Raw genomic sequence first — 16,754 nt, 5'->3', positions numbered from 1 at the left:
AGGCCTCTTTGCAGAGTATGCTGTAAATGGGACCTGGGAGTTGTGAAGCCAGGATGCCCTGTGTGACTGAACAGGGGCAGTGTCTGCCGTGGCAGGGCATGTGTGCAGAGAGGCAGCCTGGGGGAGTTCTTCACACGTGCTTCCTGAGCAGCTCTGGGCTCTGGGCATTGCCCTAACTTTCATGTGATAAAAGTTAGGACTTGATTCTTCTACTTGACTGCCAATGAAATAGAACCTAGGAGAGTCAGTAGGTAAGAGGTGTTGGAAGACAGTCAGAAGTTCAGAGATGGACAGCTAGCTATTTCTGCTTGAAGTACCATGCTTTCCTCTCCTTCATGCTGTGTGATTGGAGGTAGAGAATAACACTTTGAAAGCAGGACGTAGGCCTCATAAGTTCTAATAGAAATGGGATTACAGAAAATAGGGAGAGGAGCCCCACTCAGATTTTATTTTATTTATTTATTTTTTTTTTTTTTTTTTGGCCAGGCAGAGTTAGACAGTGAGAGGGAGAGACAGAGAGAGAGTTATAGACAGTGAGAGAGACAGAGAGAAAGGTTTTCCTTCCATTGGTTCACCCCATAATGGCCGCTATGGCCAGCGCTGCACCGATCCAAAGCCAGGAGCCAGGTGCTTCCTCCTGGTCTCCCACGTGGGTGCAGGGACCCAAGCACTTGGGCCGTCCTCCACTGCCCTCCTGGGCCACAGCAGAGAGCTGGACTGGAAGAGGAGCAACCGGGACTAGAACCCAGCACCCCAACTGGGTGCCGGGTGTGCCAGCACCACAGGCAGAAGATTAGCCTAGTGAGCCACGGCGCCAGCCAACTCAGATCTTAATAAATTATCTGATTCTGTAGTATTTACTTGAAATAGAGGATTCAGGCCTTTTTCAAAACTAAAAGTAATGATAAAATCAATAAACAGCTTTCACCAAGCCCAAGAAATAAGGTCTTTCCACAATCTTTAACCATGTTGTCATCAAATATCAAAAATATAGGAACAAACATTTGGCATAGTGATTAAGACAGTGCTTGGGACACCCACATCTCAAATCAAAGACCTGGATTTGAGTCCCAGCTCCACTCCCAGTTCTAGCTTCCTGTTAATACACACTCTGGGAGGCTCTAGGTGATGACGCAAGTACTTGGATCTCTGCCACCCACATGGGAGACAGACTGAGCTCTGGACTGCTGGATTTGGCCTAGTTTAACCATGCCTGTTGCCAGCATTTGGGTAGTGAACTAGTAGATAGGAGCTCTGTCTGTGTCCTTTCTTACTCTGTGTCTTTTAAATTAACATTTTTTAAATAAAAGGAACAAAGGTAGGGGGTCGCATTGGAAGTATTCTAGGATCCCATGGCACCCCATCACTGAGATCTGCCACCATGTCCAATGTATGCTGAATAAGGAGATGTAGGGAGCATCAGTCTCTATAAGTGGATTCTACTATTCAGTAACAGCCCCAAGCCAGAAAATACACAACCTAGCTAAAAACTAGTCATATCCTCTCTTTATGAAGATGCACAAAGACAGTGGTCAGACACTTATGAGTCCTAAGGCTGGAAAGTTCTTTAGACTGGGAATTGGTATCCACGCTGGGCAATGAGTCCAGAGAGAAAGCAACTTAAGAGAAAAGGAAGACAAACATCATGCAGCCCTTGAGAGGCAGAGAGAAACTTCAAGTTCTAGCAGATCCCCATATTGAAGAGCCCATGCCATGCAGGGTACTTCAAAAGGCTCATGGAAAATGGAACCAAAAATTATTTTGACTGCAAAAAATTTGCTACTCCATGCATAGTTTCTGCATAACATGCCTTTTCCATGAACTTTTGTCTTGTATATGCTTGGCTTCTATCCTTTGCTGCCCCCTATTTTTTCTAAAACCAGTCAAAATGCATCAGTTTCCTGTAACTGAACATTCTTGAATAGAATATTGAGTCTGCCAATTCCAAGCTTTCCTCTAACATGGATCATAAATGTTGGAATCTGGTTATCATCTTTGTTCCTGGAAAATTTAATTGATTTCTGTGTTTGATCCTAACAGTACCAAACTCTATAACAGTTTATTTTTAAGATACTTTGAACCATTTAGGTAGTCAACAACCATGTGCTTCATGCTTAAAAACCCAACCTTGTGTTAGGATAGGATAGGGTGTCATGGGATGGGATAGGATGGGATGGGATGGGATGGGATAGGATGGGATGGGATAGGACGGGATGGGATGTAGTTAGCAAATACAACTCCAAAATATAATACTTCACCTTATAAAAGTGGGAGAAGTCAAAGTGGAATTTAGCTACCCTTCTCCATCTTGTATCAGTGCCAAAGGGTGGTAGGAGAAGAGTATTCTGGAGTTTTCCAAGACATTTCTAAGGTCCAGACCTGACTATAGCTTACATCCTTTCTGTCCATATGCCATCGACAAGAGTTAGTCACATAACCCCCATGTAGCTGTACAGAAGCTGGGAAATTGAGGGGAAAATAAATGGATATTTGGTGAGATCTAATAATCTTTCCTCATACCCTCCATTCCTCTTGCATTGCATAGAATTACCAGTTCAATAATGAGCATCTGCCTTACTTGTTTGTCTTACAATTAGGAAGACTTCTAAAGTTTTATCACTGAGTGTGATTTTGCTATATGATTTCAGTTAGTGCTGTTTGTCAGCCTAAGGATAATTCCTTCTATTTTCATTTGGTTAAGAAATTTTATCTTGAGTGTATACTGAATTTTTTGAGTCCATTGTGGTGATCAAATGTAAATTGACTTTTGTAAGGACTAAATCCTACAGTCATCGCTTTAGACCAAATGTTGATGTATGTTCCTCCCAATTTCTATGTTGAAATCCTACCCCACAATGAGATGGTATTAGTAGGTAGGGCCTTTGGTAAGTGATTAGGTCATGAAGGCACAGCCCTCGTGATGACCTTTTAATAGAGTTCTTGAAGGTCTCCCTTATCCTGTCCACAATGTGAAGACCTAGTGAGAAGATATGAACCAAGAAGTGAGTACTCACAACACACCAAATCTGTTGCCATCTCGATCTTAAACTTTCCAGTTTCTAAAATGTGAGCAATTATTTTCTGTTGTTTTTAAGGCACCTAGTCTATGGTATTTGGTGGTAGTAGCTGAAAAGACTAAGGTGAAAATAATATCAATTTTAAATACACTGGTGGGGCTGGTGCTATGGCATAGTGGGCTAAGCCTCCTCCTGTGGTACTGGAATCCCATTTGGGTGCTGGTTCAAGTCCCAGCTGCTCCACTTCCAATCCAGTTCTACGCTGGGAAAGCAGTAGAAGATGGCCCAAGTGGGATACCCAGAAGATGCTTCTGGCTCCCAGCTTCAGATTGGCTCAGCTCCAGCCATTGTGGCCATCTGGGGAGTGAACCTGCAGATGGAAGACCTTTCTCTCTGGCCCTCTCTCTGTCTGTAACTCTACTCTCAAATAAAATAAAAAAATCTTCTTAAAAAAGAATGTGATTAAAAAGTAGATTGTTAGATAGTATTTGCTACTGTTATGATTTTTTCATCTAGTCACCTAAATGATTTTATCTAAAATATACATTTCTTATGATATTCTTATCTAATTTGATATTATTCTAATGCAATAAAATGAGTTTTGTATCTTGCCTAATTTTCCCATTTTCTGGAGCACTTTGTATATAATATTAATCTGTTATTCACAGATTTAAATTAAAAGCAATAATAGCAAGCTTTACTGATAAAACTATCTGGTCCCAAGCCTTTCAGAGGGGACTGATTACTGTTGTCACCAGGCTTTACTCTGTACTGTTTTAAAGTTGATGTATCTAGGCTAGCGCCGCAGCTCAATAGGCTAATCCTCCACCTGTGGCGCTGGCACACTGGGTTCTAGTCCCAATTGGGGCACCGGTTCTGTCCTGGTCGCTCCTCTTCCAGTCCAGCTCTCTGCTGTGGCCCGGGAGTACAGTGGAAGATGGCCCAAGTCCTTGGGCCCTGCACCCGCATGGGAGACCAGGAGAAGCACCTGGCTCTGGGCTTCAGATCAGTGCGGTCCGCCGGCCACAGCGGCCATTGGAGGGTGAACCAACAGAAAAAGGAAGACCTTCCTCTCTCTCTCTCTCACCGTCCACTCTGCCTGTCAAAAAAAAAAAAAAAAAAAAGTTGATGTATCTATTATTACATCCATTTTGTTCATTTTTCTAGAGTTGCCCATTTAATCTACATTTTTTCATTTATTGTCATAAAGTTGCTCACTTTTTTTGTTTCTATAGATAAGCTTGTTCATGGGTGATGAATGAGTGTCTGGCATCCTTCTGCTCCAGGCCCTCTGGAAAGTGCCATTTGGGGGGTTCACAGCACCAACCTCTCTATGCTAATTTCCTATACTACCGAATCACTTTATTCATCATTGACAAAAGGAATTTTCATCTTTTTCTGTCCATGTTCAATATCAGCATATAGAAGAAAACAATAGCTTTATCATATTATATGCTACATAGATAAAAGTGAAAAATCAGACTGTTTTATCCCCTCTTTATCTATGTAGATAAATTTCTAAAGAGCAAATTGACAGAATTTCCTTTTCAGTCAAGTATTTAACATGTATATTTATTCAATACCTAATAGGTTTTCACAACAAACATTTGCAAGGATAGTGCCTGTAAACTTAAAGATAAGCTTTTTTCTGTATAATGCTATGGCTTTTTTTTTTTTTAAATGCTATTGTATATATCATCTATACAGCCAGGTTACTAGGTGCTGAAAATAACTTGTGAGTTGTTCATTGCTTTACATTTATCCATTTATCATTCATATATTCTAGAAATATTTACCAAATATATAATGTGAGGAAACATCTCCCAAATGCCTAGGATAATAGTAATAAAAGCTAGCATTTAATACTTATTATGACCATGTCAGGCTAAATAAAGTTTACACAACACAAAAAGGTAAGTAATATTACTGTTTCCATTTTACACATGAGCAAACTGAGGCAAAGAAAGATTAAAACATAGCCCTAATGCAAACAGTTTCCTTGAAATAAAGGCACAAACAAGGGAACCGGCAAACATACAGTGGAAAAGCCATCGCTTAATTAAGGTGGAGCTATTAGTAAATTCAAATGCATTCTCTCTCACAGGTAGCAATGCTTCTGACAGAGGTATTTTGGATACCTTACCTTGCACAGATTATTTTATTTTCAGATGAAAAGGCAGTGTACATAAGAATCAGGAGCCTGGCAGTCAGTTGCAATTCTAGTGTTGATGGATTATTGTATCTTGTCCAGGTTATCTGGGTCCTATTGACTGTAGGTTAAATCCTAATTAAGAATAATACTAATAGGCCTTATTTATACATGAGCATAAATATTATACGAGAGTTGCAAGTATAAAACTTCTACATTCAAACAAATATTTGATTGATCTTTAATTGGAATTGTGGGGTAATAGGATAGCTACTTGGTTCCCAAAGTTCATGAAGTCCTAGGGTCAGAAGCTAGGGATCTGCCATCAAAACCATGTTTGTACTAAAATTATGACATCGTGTATTTTTTTCACTCTTATATTCTTACAGGTTACAGAAGGATTTTCCAAAGGCTACATGACACGCGAAGATGTTATCACTGGACTGCTTAGTAGAATAGGTGCTTCTGTATTCTTTATCTTTAAAAATTTCTCAACATTCTATTTTTTAAAATTTCCAACATTTGTATTTATTTATTTTCACTTATTTGAAAGGTAGAGAGACACAGAGACAGACAGGAAGAAAGACATCTTGCATCTACTACTTTACTGCCCAAATGCCCTCAACAGCTGGTGTTGGGCCAGGCCAAAGTCAGGAGCATGAAACTGCATCTGGGTCTCTCATGTTGATGGCAGCCATCACCTGCTACTTCCCAGGATATGCAATAACAGGAAGTTGGATCAGAAGCAGATGCAGGACTAAACACTGGCATTCACGTACAGGGTGTGAGCAGAACACACAGGATCTTAAACCCTTGTAAAAAATGCCTACCTCCCAACTATAATTTTGTAGTTGGTAAATATTGGTAGATAGAAATTGCAAAAACAAAAGCTCTTTGGGATCTTCAAGTGTTTTCAAGAAACAGGATTCTTCCTAAGACCAAAACATTAAAACAAGTTAACATGGCCGGCGCCACAGCTCACTAGGCTAATCCTCCGCCTGCGGCGCCGGCACACTGGGTTCTAGTCCCGGTTGGGGCACCAGATTCTGTCCCCGGTTGCGCCTCTTCCAGTCCAGCTCTCTGCTGTGGCCCAGGAAAGCAGTGGAGGATAGCCCAAGTGCTTGGGCCCTGCACCCGCATGGGAGACCAGGACAAAGCATCTGGCTCCTGGCTTCAGACTGGTGCAGGGCCCTGGCCGTAGTGGCCATTTGGGGGGTAAACCAGTGGAAGGAAGACCTTTCTCTCTGTCTCTCTCTCTCAATGTCTAACTCTGCCTGTCAACAACAACAACAACAAAAAAAAAAAAAAAAAAAAAAAAAAAAAAAAAATTAACAAATGTATTTTAATTCAGTATGGTACAGGAATAAAATCATACCCCTGCAGCTTGCCAACAATGTGACCCTGAGCCTCAATTTCCTTACCTGTAGTAATACCAACAACCTCATAGCTTCATGTGAAGATAAAAATGAGATAATGCATGCAAAGTACTTTACAGCAGGCATATATAGTAGGAGAAAAATCTTTATTCAAAAAGTGACCTGTTTTAGGAAGGGTACATGAGAAAATGGCAAACTAGTAAGTTTTGTCATCCAAGAGAATGAGAACTAGATGGCTGGGTTTAGGGAGAGAGGCAGGATCTTTTCATTGAATATTCTTCACTCAGAAGCACAGTTTATCAAAAGTAGTAATTGCATTAAAAGTTTAAAAAATAAAATGGAAGAATTACTGTAATCCTTATAGATACAGTAAGTTTATATACCACTTCACTTTTTGATAAAACTGTTGTTACAAATTTATGCCAAGAGCTAAGCATACAATGGTGATAGCTCTGGGTAAAACACATTGAGTTATTGCAGGGGCTACAGCTACTTTGGAGTTAATTGGCAGAGGTCTGAGCCTACACATATCCATTTGCCATGCAGGAATCTTTGGTGAACCTGTTCTACACATGCAAGTGAGAAGGAAGCCCTGAGTTTTCAAAATATTTTACTTTTCTCTCCCACACCATCAATCTCTACCTCATTGTTGAAGAACTCCGGTCAAGATGAAAATCTGCCCTTGTATCTCCCATTGTGTGTTGAGTATGGCTCTGTAGACTCTCCAGACAGCATTCCATGCCCCTGTTCCCTTTTTATGGCCAAGCTTCTCAAATATTAATATTCACTGTTTCTGCTTCCACACGTGGTTCTCTCCCCAGCCCAGGCAGTGTCAGAGTTCTGTTCCTATCACTCTGCTGCAAGGCTTTTATCAAGACCACTTGCCACCAAATCAAAGGTCTTTCTTTGGACCTCTTGCTTAATACTTCAGTCTACTTTGACATTGCTAACCACACCTCCTTTCCTGAAATACCCACTTCTATCAGTTTCCATGAGGTCACATTCTCTCTACTGATTTCCTTCCCCTTCTCCTGCTCATGTCTCAGCCTCTATTGAGTCCTCTTCTGCTGTTGTGTTCAGCTTTACCCTGCTTCTGCCACTGAGTTTGGTCTTGGGCCCTCTCCTCTGCTTAAGCTACCCTCTCTTTTATAATTCTCTTAGACTATTTCTTCAGAGATCCACTGTACACTCTAGTCTTCAATACAACTACACAAAAGGGAATATCAAGAGATCTTGTGGCAGGGAATGGGTCTGTATTGCAGTTGGTGAAAGCACTTGCCATGCCACAATTCCATATCAGAGTGCCAATTTGAGTCCTAGCTGCCCTGCTACCAATCCAACTCCCTGTTAACGTGCTTGAGAAAGCAACAGATCATGGTCCAAGTGATTGCCCCTGCCACCCATGTGAGAGGCCTTGTTGGAGTTCCTGGCTTCTGGCTTTGGCCTGGTCCAGTCCAAGCCATTGCAGCCATTTGGTAGAGTGAACCAATGGATGAGATTTCCTTCTGTCTCTTCTTGCTTTGTGACTTTGCCTTTCAAATAAATAAGTCTTTAAAGAGATAAATACAGAGGAAGATCTTATGGAGAGTTGTTAAGTCTGAGATGTAGTAGAGATGTGAGACTGTATTCGGGGGACATGTCCAATGATTTTCAAATGTATATTACTAATTCAGTATCCACTCAGAACTATAGATTCATAGATTTGTCCTTTGGCATCTCCAACTTAACAATCGTGTCCTCTCCCAGGCTCCCACATCTCAGTGCATGGTACCACTACTTCCCTCCATCTCAAGGCTAAAACTTGAGTCCTCTTTATTCTTGTTCTTTTCTCCACCTTCTTTATTCCATCCATCATAATTCTGTCAATTTCCAAATTATAATTCTGTCCACTTAGTTCCATCCTTACCACCATTACAATCTTTTTTTTTTTTTTTTTTTTTTTTTTTTTTGGACAGGCAGAGTTAGACAGTGAGAGAGAGAGAGACAAAGGTCTTCCTTCCGTTGGTTCACCCCCCAAATGGCTGCCACGGCCAGTGCACTGCGCCGATCCGAAGCCAGGAGCCAGGTGCTTCCTCCTGGTCTCCCATGTGGGTGCAGAGCCTAAGGATTTAGGCCATCCTGCACTGCCTTCCTGGGCCACAGCAGAGAGCTGGACTGGAAGAAGTGCAACTGGGACAGAATCCGGCACCCCAACTGGGAATAGAACCTGGAGTGCCGGCGCTGCAGGCAGAGGATTAGCCTAGTGAGCCGCGGCACCAGCCCACCATTACAATCTTAGCTACTATCACTCCTCCCTGGAGAGTTTAAAAATGCTACTAATGTGTCTGGCTCCCTCTCTTTACCCTTGTCATGGACTGAATTGTTTACTCCAAGATTCATATGTTCGAGTCCTAACCACCAATGTGACTGTATTTAGAGATAGGGAGAGGTAATTGAGGTTAGAAAGTTCTTAAGAGTGGAGCCCTGATCCGATAGGACTAGGGTCACTCTAAGAAAAGGTAGAGACACTTGAGATGTATCTTTCTCTCTTTATGTTGGCAGAGAGGAGGCCATGTGGGGACACAATGAGAAGTCACTTTTTATAGGCCAGGTAAAGAGGTCTTGATCAAAACCAATCCTAAAGGCACCTTGATCTTGAACTTCCACCCTCTGGAACTACAAAAAAGTAACCTGCATTTGAAGCCACCAGTCTGTAGTGTTTGTTACAGCAGCCAGAGCAAATTAATACAATCACTTATATATATTCTTCACTTACAGCCAGAATGATCTCTTTAATACCCAAGTGACACTACTCTCTACTTAATGGCCTTTAATAATTTTCTATTGAGTTTGGAATAAGACTCCAGTACTTTCCCTTAGCCTGTGAGATCTAGCCCAGCTGGCTCCTGTCCATGATTTTGGCATTGCCTTATGCCCTTTCCCTCTCACTCATGGGCCTCAGTCATGCTAGCTCCTTTCTGTCAACAAAATACCAAATTGTTCCAACCTTAGAGCATCTGCTCTTGCTCTTCCCCCAAGTCCCCCCACATCCAAATCCTTCACGTGGTTGGTTTCTTCTGCATAATTGTCTAAGTGTAACTTTCTCAAGGATCTTCCTTACTCCCCTTGTTAAACCAAGAATCTCACCCACTCTTCCCACTATGTAAACCCCAACACCAATTAGTGCATCATTCAACTTATTCCCTTCCTTAAAGTCTCTGTCTTTGCTTACACAACTGTATTGTCGATTTCTCCTTATTGTAACACAAAACTGAATAGAGAAGTACTCTTTTTGCACTTGCTTTCCACTGTTTCCTCAGAGCTTCAGAGGGTGTCTCATATATAGAAAGCCCCAAATAAATCTATGTTTAATCATATATTGAGCAACCACAACACGATGGCTGGGATGAACTTCCTTTACATGTATTTTAGTACTGTTTCACTGTATTTCTATAAAATACATTATCAGAGTGGAATTGCTGGGTCACAGAGTATGCACATTTTTAATTTTGATAGATCAGAAGTGCTGCTTTTTAATATTTAGTGTGACTGATTTGCCACTTTAAAATTTAATTACCACAAATTTAATTTTTTTCCTCTTCTCCATTGAAAAATGAGCCATTTCAAAGCCATTCTTTCTTCCCCCCCAATGTTTTTATGGTAACTGAGGTCTCATCGTTCATTTTGCAAGAACTTTAGCTTTGCTTTATAGATTGAATTGATACAGCCAATTTGTCTTTTAAGAAAATGTCTGTGAATGGACTCTTCCTTTTACATTTGCCCCTCACTACAAATGAATGGTGTCCTCCAATGAGAGAAAAAAAAATACTTCTCCTTTTCACATATCATTCTTCTTTTCTGAGTGCATTTGTTCAAGTATAGGCATAAAGTGCACATGTGAATACCCCAAGCAGAACATTTTAAGTCGGAAATTTACAATTGTTACAATGAATGGCTCTGACTAATCAATTATAATTACACACATCATCATTCTCTGAAGAGGGGTTATGCATTTATACTTTCTTGAAATCATTCAAATTAAGTTCTATGACATTCGTTACAACCCAGAGATAAGTATGTTTTCACACACGTATGCATCTTTGAGTCAGTCTCATTCTGTCTCTCAGTCATCAGTGGTATCCTTAACCTTTTCCAGCTGTCTTGTAGCTATTGATCTGTACAAGAGACTAGGGCAAGGGTGTGGATGGCTCCACATAAACATGTCCCCACAATCAGGAACAACACAGTTCAGATAAATGTGGTTCTGGTGGTAGGTCAGGACAGAGGGTGCTATAATTGGTTTTAATTCAGTTCAGTGATTATAATCACCTGCTCAACCGAGAGCAAAACAAAAGCACTAATGTCTAAAAAATAATTACAAACTTTGAAATACATAAAATATTCACTAAAGATTTTTTTTAAAAATTTGATTCCTAACAACATACTCTCCTATTACCTTGTGCAAATGGTAATCTATACTTATCGGCTAAATAGTAATTCAATGAGTGAATTAATTAATTCTTCGTGGATTTATTATTCCATTGGTCACTGACCATGATCTACAACACAATAGGGCAAAATTCCAAAGTTCCTCCATTATTCCTTCAAATGGCATTGTAGAGCTCTTTGAATACAATTAGTTCTTAAAACTTTTTGCCTGATGTTAACTATTGTTTTCTAACAAATACCATCCCAAAACTTTGGCATGACATTTACAGTCCTCCTCAACCCCAACACAAAATCTTACCCTTCCCTGCCTTCATTCCACTGTTCCCCTACACCTAATGTACCACAGTGCAGGTACATTAAACCACCAGCTTTTTCTCAAGCATACCCTGCAGTTTCTTCCTTCTGTTCTTTCTGCCAATCCCGCACCTATGTTCATCTACTCAAATTCTACATCCTTCAAGCTGGCTTAGATCAAATGCCTCCTCTCCATTAAATCCCCCCAAATCCTCACCTCCTCCATTCCAAATTAGAAATATTCAAAGCCCCTCAGTATGTCCCTGGCACTCAGCTGTAGTACTGCCACACATTGAATTGTGTATATCTACACCCATAATTGATCTGTGCTATTAGATTATAAACTTCTCAGAGTCAAGAGCCTGTGTTATCTATTGTGTGTCCCCACTGCAACTTTACAAAGTCTCTTATGAACAAGGTGCTCAGAAATGTTTAAAGAATTGGGCAGAACTGTAGACCTACAATGCTGAATGTTTCCACTAACTGTTTGGGCAGCTCTGTCACATCACTTAGTGCTGCCACCAAGGAAATACACATATTTGAAGCATATAAAACAATGGGCCATGAACCTGAAGGATATTCTGTTCTACCTTTGCTGGACTGTGAATCTCTGATTACAGAGCAACTCTGCCTCTATGTCTCTACGTGTGTGCTGTTGATAAACGTCTTTGTTTTAGCCGCTTGGAAATATGTGGGTAGAGAAGTCTGCAAGTGAAATCCCTGAAAATGTTCTTACAGTGTTAATATTTTCAGGCTTTCTCATGCTTATTTGCCATGGATAAGTGTTCAAGTTTGATATTTGGCTAGTGGGTAGCAAAGAGGTAATTTCTGAAGAGACTAAATCAAATCAGGACTGATTTGATTGTTGCAAAATCAGTACTAGACATAAATATCTTGATTAATCTTTAAGGAACTCAAAAATTAACTTTATAAATGGAAAGGAGAATTGGCCCGGCAGAACTCATGCTTCAAATTATCTGGCTTTCAGAAATCTAGAAAAATATTTTGTGTTGAATTGTTGGCATTTCAGTCTGTAAAAGTCATCCAGTTGGCTAGATGCACTCCTTCCAAAACTATTGGTTTTAGAAAATGGTAAATGAGAACTTAAACTACTTGTTATGCTTTATTTATAACCTGAGCTAGAAAAATTGTGCTGTTATCTATGACCATTCCTTTCTTTTATTATTATGACAAGGTAAAATGTGAGTACTTCCAAAAAAATCATGGAAAGAAGAATTAAAATTTCAATTCATGAAGTTTTGCAATTTATACATAATTTTTTCATACTACACATTTTCCATGAATTTTTTGAAGAACCCTTGTATAAAATGATAAAGTATCTGAATTGTTCAACTAAAGAATTCAGAAGTTGATATATTTACATTCCTCTGAAACTCTCTCTGTGCAAAAAAGGACAAACTTGGGGCCAGCACTGTGGCACAGTGGGTTAACACCCTGGCCTGAAGCGCCGGCATCCCATATGGGCACCAGTTCTAGTCCCAGCTGCTCCACTTCCAATCCAGCTCTCCGCTATGGCCTGGGAAAGCAGTAGAAGATGGCCCAAGTCCTTGGGCCCCTGCACCTGCGTAGGAGACCTGGAAGAAGCTCCTGGCTCCTGGCTTTGGATCAGCTCAGCTCTGACCATTACATCCAATTGGGGAATGAACCATTGGATGGAAGACCTCTCTCTCTCTCTCTGCCTCTCCTCTCTCTGTGTAACTCTGACTTTCAAATAAATAAATAAATCTTTAAAAAAAAAAAAAAAGCAAACTTTTGATGTCCCTTACTCTCTAGTCCTTGACATTCATGATAAGTAAGGATGCAAAAGAAACCTTACCACCTGGTAAGGATTTATAATCCAAAACTCATCCAATTTAGAGTGAGGAGCCCAGAATAGGCAGAATAGTAAATGAAAGGCAAAAGAGCAAGAGAAATCCAATTGGCTTGGAGTGAGGTTGATGGTGACCAGGAAGATTAACTCTTTCCAGTATGTAAGAAGCACACACAACATCCTGTTGATGAAAACATTGTGCCTACACTTCCCTGTTTTAGTTTATTCCTGGGAGCCAATTGAAAAGATTCCTAAGTGGGTTTAGTGAAAATGCACCACAAAGACCAAAGGGAAAGCTCTGGAAACTGCTGGATCATCAGATCAATAGACTCAAAGATGACTAAGTTAGGTAGCTTTATGCAGTTTAAACATTTGTGCAGGGAGTATCCCCACCAGTCTTTTATTGACAGCTACAGATCAATGCTAATTTTTGATCATTTTCAACCTACATAAACCTATTGACCCCATGGCCACCTTTGGGGCACTTCAAGTCATCAAAAATAATCAGAGAAAATGGTGTAAAATTGTCAGACAGCTGAAGACTCCAGGTAGTTTCATGTGTCCCTAGGAATAGAAAGTGAAAATGTAGTTTAAATTGCCAGTAGATCCTCAACTAGCAGATTGTTCCAGAGATTCTTGCTTTTTGTCTCTGAAAATGATGCACTGATTTGTATCCAGCCTCTGATCCTCACGCATATATATATATATATATATATATATGGCTAAATCTCATTGGAAGTTTTAAATTGCAGGGACTAGATTATCCCTATTAAAGTATTTCTTCTTAACCAAAAAAGAACTAATGTACTTCTAGAATTAAAAAATCTGAATAGGAGATGGACATGGACGTACAATGGACAGAGACAAAAATGGAAGCAAGTTCATGTTGATAGCCCAGAATCCGGGATAAAAAGATTCAGGATATTGGAAGAGCAAAGGAAAGCAATATGAAAATAATGATGATAAAGACAAAGAAGTAACAGAGTTGAATTAAGATAATTTCCATAGCAAAAAGGGAGTGAGGGAAAGAGTGGTAGGCAGGGCCAAAGAGGAAGGAAGTAAAGAAGGAGAGAGGAGGCACCTGAGAGAAAGGGAGAAAAATGGTTTCCATGATCACTTTCCCTAGTCAGTGGGACAGAAAGCTGTATGTCCAAAGGAAGAAACTGAATATGAAGCACAGAAGATCTGCAGTGCTCAAGCAGATACTCCATGTTTAAAGAAAATAGCAAATAACTGAATAAATGAACAAGATGCAACCCAGTCCAAAGAGTAAACTGTGTCCAGATCTTGCAGAAGGATTCCAAAATAAGGAACTTTGGTGTTAGAAATCTATTCAGGAGACAATAATGTAGACTATTTCCTAAAATGTCGCTGAATTAATTGGTAAGGACTGTCGTGCAATTTTTACATTTTCTTCACCTTTTTTGCATATGGCCTTTACTAATCGTTGACAAAAAGCAAAGTTATTAATGAATTCTGTTTAAGGGGTGTGTATGTATATGTGTACATGTGATTTTTTGGTAGCTTTTTAGAAATAACAAATTGATGTAATATGAAAACTTTACCTCAGTGCAATACTATGATAAAGAAATTCCTTGCATCCCACTATGTGGTTATTTCCATTCTTTAAAAACATATAAACACAGACCAGATTAAGTAAAACAGCACCCTTTGCAGAAACATACCTCTAACCCTTTCCTGTGCCATACACGCAGGAACTTCCACTTGGGACCACCAGGTCATGTTTCCACATTCTGCAGTGGAGGTTTTCAGCCCGCACATTTTGAATACTCTTGCTTTCAAGGAGCTGAGCCATAAATGTTTATTAAAAGAATCTATAATGAAATCAGTTTTGTTATTTTTTTAATGGTTGCCTGGAGTGTGTTGGATGACAGAATGCTGGTTGTTAATCATTAAGTACTCATGTTACCAAAAGCGTTTGATAGCATTGCCATCTAGGGGCTGAATGGAATTCTCAGCTCTGAAATAAACTGTAATTGAGCAGGTGCTGCCATTGACAATATACATATGTTTTTGCTTTATAGTCCACATGTTTTTCGTGTTTCTTATGACAAAAGCCATCTCTAAATGTCCCCCAATAGCCTACCTTTTTTTAAATATATAATCGGTTAGAGGTGATTACTATTTGCTTTGGAGTGTATGCATTTTGGGCATCTATTACTGAATATTCCGAACAAAGAATGATTCTTTTTTGCATTATTAATCTTGCCCATGTTTGCCTTATTTCCAAAGAAAAGGAATCATTTATCAGAAAAGAATGTTTGTAATCGGAACTTGTGGCATCTTCAGATTTAATATTCATTATGGTCATTCTATTTCTGTGCTGTATTTATCTAAAAGACCAATCCAATGTTGTGCAGAAATAAGTTTTTAAATATTTATGATCCAACTTTTAATATTTTAAAAAAGAGAAATTAGTATTTCTGTAAAATTTGTTTCAGAGTCTGGTCGCTTAGCAAATGTTTAAATATTAAAAGATTTCAAGAGGTTAGCATGTAATAGCATAATGGAACTTACTGAAATAGGAAAATGGACTTTACAAGTCTTTGATTCATAAAGAAAATTGTATTTTCTCCTCCTATGTTTAACACATAATAGGGAACATTAACACGGTTGAAATTTATTACCAAGAATAAGAGAAGATAGTGCTGAAAATTATTTCTACAGTGTTGTGGGTTTTGTTTAACCAGTTTACTTGAAAATAGTTCAGTTTGATTTTTGCCCCTTGTTTTAGATTTTATATATTTTATATGATGTTTGGATAGCCCCAAATGATGGCAAATTTCTTTATGTATCACTTTGTTGTTCTTTATAAATATCTTCCTCCTTCCTCCCAACCACACATTTTTCCTCCTTTTTTCTCCAAGAAGACAATGGGAGACTCTATCACAGGTAGACAACATCATTACGTGTAAATATTCTATGAGCTCAGTCAAAATTTCCTCATGATTATTTGCGTCCAATGGTGATGATACACAATGGTGTGTGTGTGTGCGCTCTCATGCATTTACTTAAACGCACACTGCTACCCTATTTCCAGACATACTTCTATGTTGAACAGACACATCCATCCACTCCAGATGAGATAACAGTGCCCTAGAGCCTTTCAAAACAACAGGATTCTTAGCTCCAGTTTAGTTATGTAAAATATGTTCAATGATGCTCTCCAAGCAGAAAAAAAAAATTCTGCTACTCCTTTTTATTTTCTTTTAAATAATGATTAAATAATCAGAGCTATGTAACAATTGCACCAGGTACATTTCATGGTTTAACTTACAGTACTTTCAATAAATGAGAATATTTTATATTTATATTAATAATAGACTTTTGTAAGCATATTTGTACATGTGTAGTTCAATTGACTTGTTACTGTTTTCTTGTGTTTGTTTTGTTGACTTTGTAAGGTATAAATACACACTAGGAAATTGGGCAAATGGAGAGAGTGTTACTCATAATAAATAATATTGGGGATTAGAGAATTAGGGTGGTTCAGGTTAAATCTCCAAACCCTTAAGATACACTTGGTAAGCAGTTATCCCAGTCTCTGACATGCAAATTTGTACCACCTGCTTTCACCATGAGCTGACTTCAAGAATGATGTTTCAGGTTCATATATCACATCCCATGGGTTACAATTC

The 16,754-nt window shown here is 39.2% G+C and overlaps 1 protein-coding gene across 4 annotated transcripts in view; it reads left to right on the top strand.

The window, feature by feature from the left end:
• Window positions 1–16,754, top strand: part of USH2A (usherin) — an 848,241-nt gene that overhangs the window by 761,718 nt on the left and 69,769 nt on the right. The gene's annotated exons all lie outside the window — the stretch shown is intronic.

The sequence above is a fragment of the Oryctolagus cuniculus genome, chromosome 13, assembly GCF_964237555.1.
Source record: "Oryctolagus cuniculus chromosome 13, mOryCun1.1, whole genome shotgun sequence".
Taxonomy (NCBI): domain Eukaryota; kingdom Metazoa; phylum Chordata; class Mammalia; order Lagomorpha; family Leporidae; genus Oryctolagus; species Oryctolagus cuniculus.
Note: the sequence above shows the minus strand (reverse complement) of the source record. Positions and strands in the feature narration are given on the sequence as shown.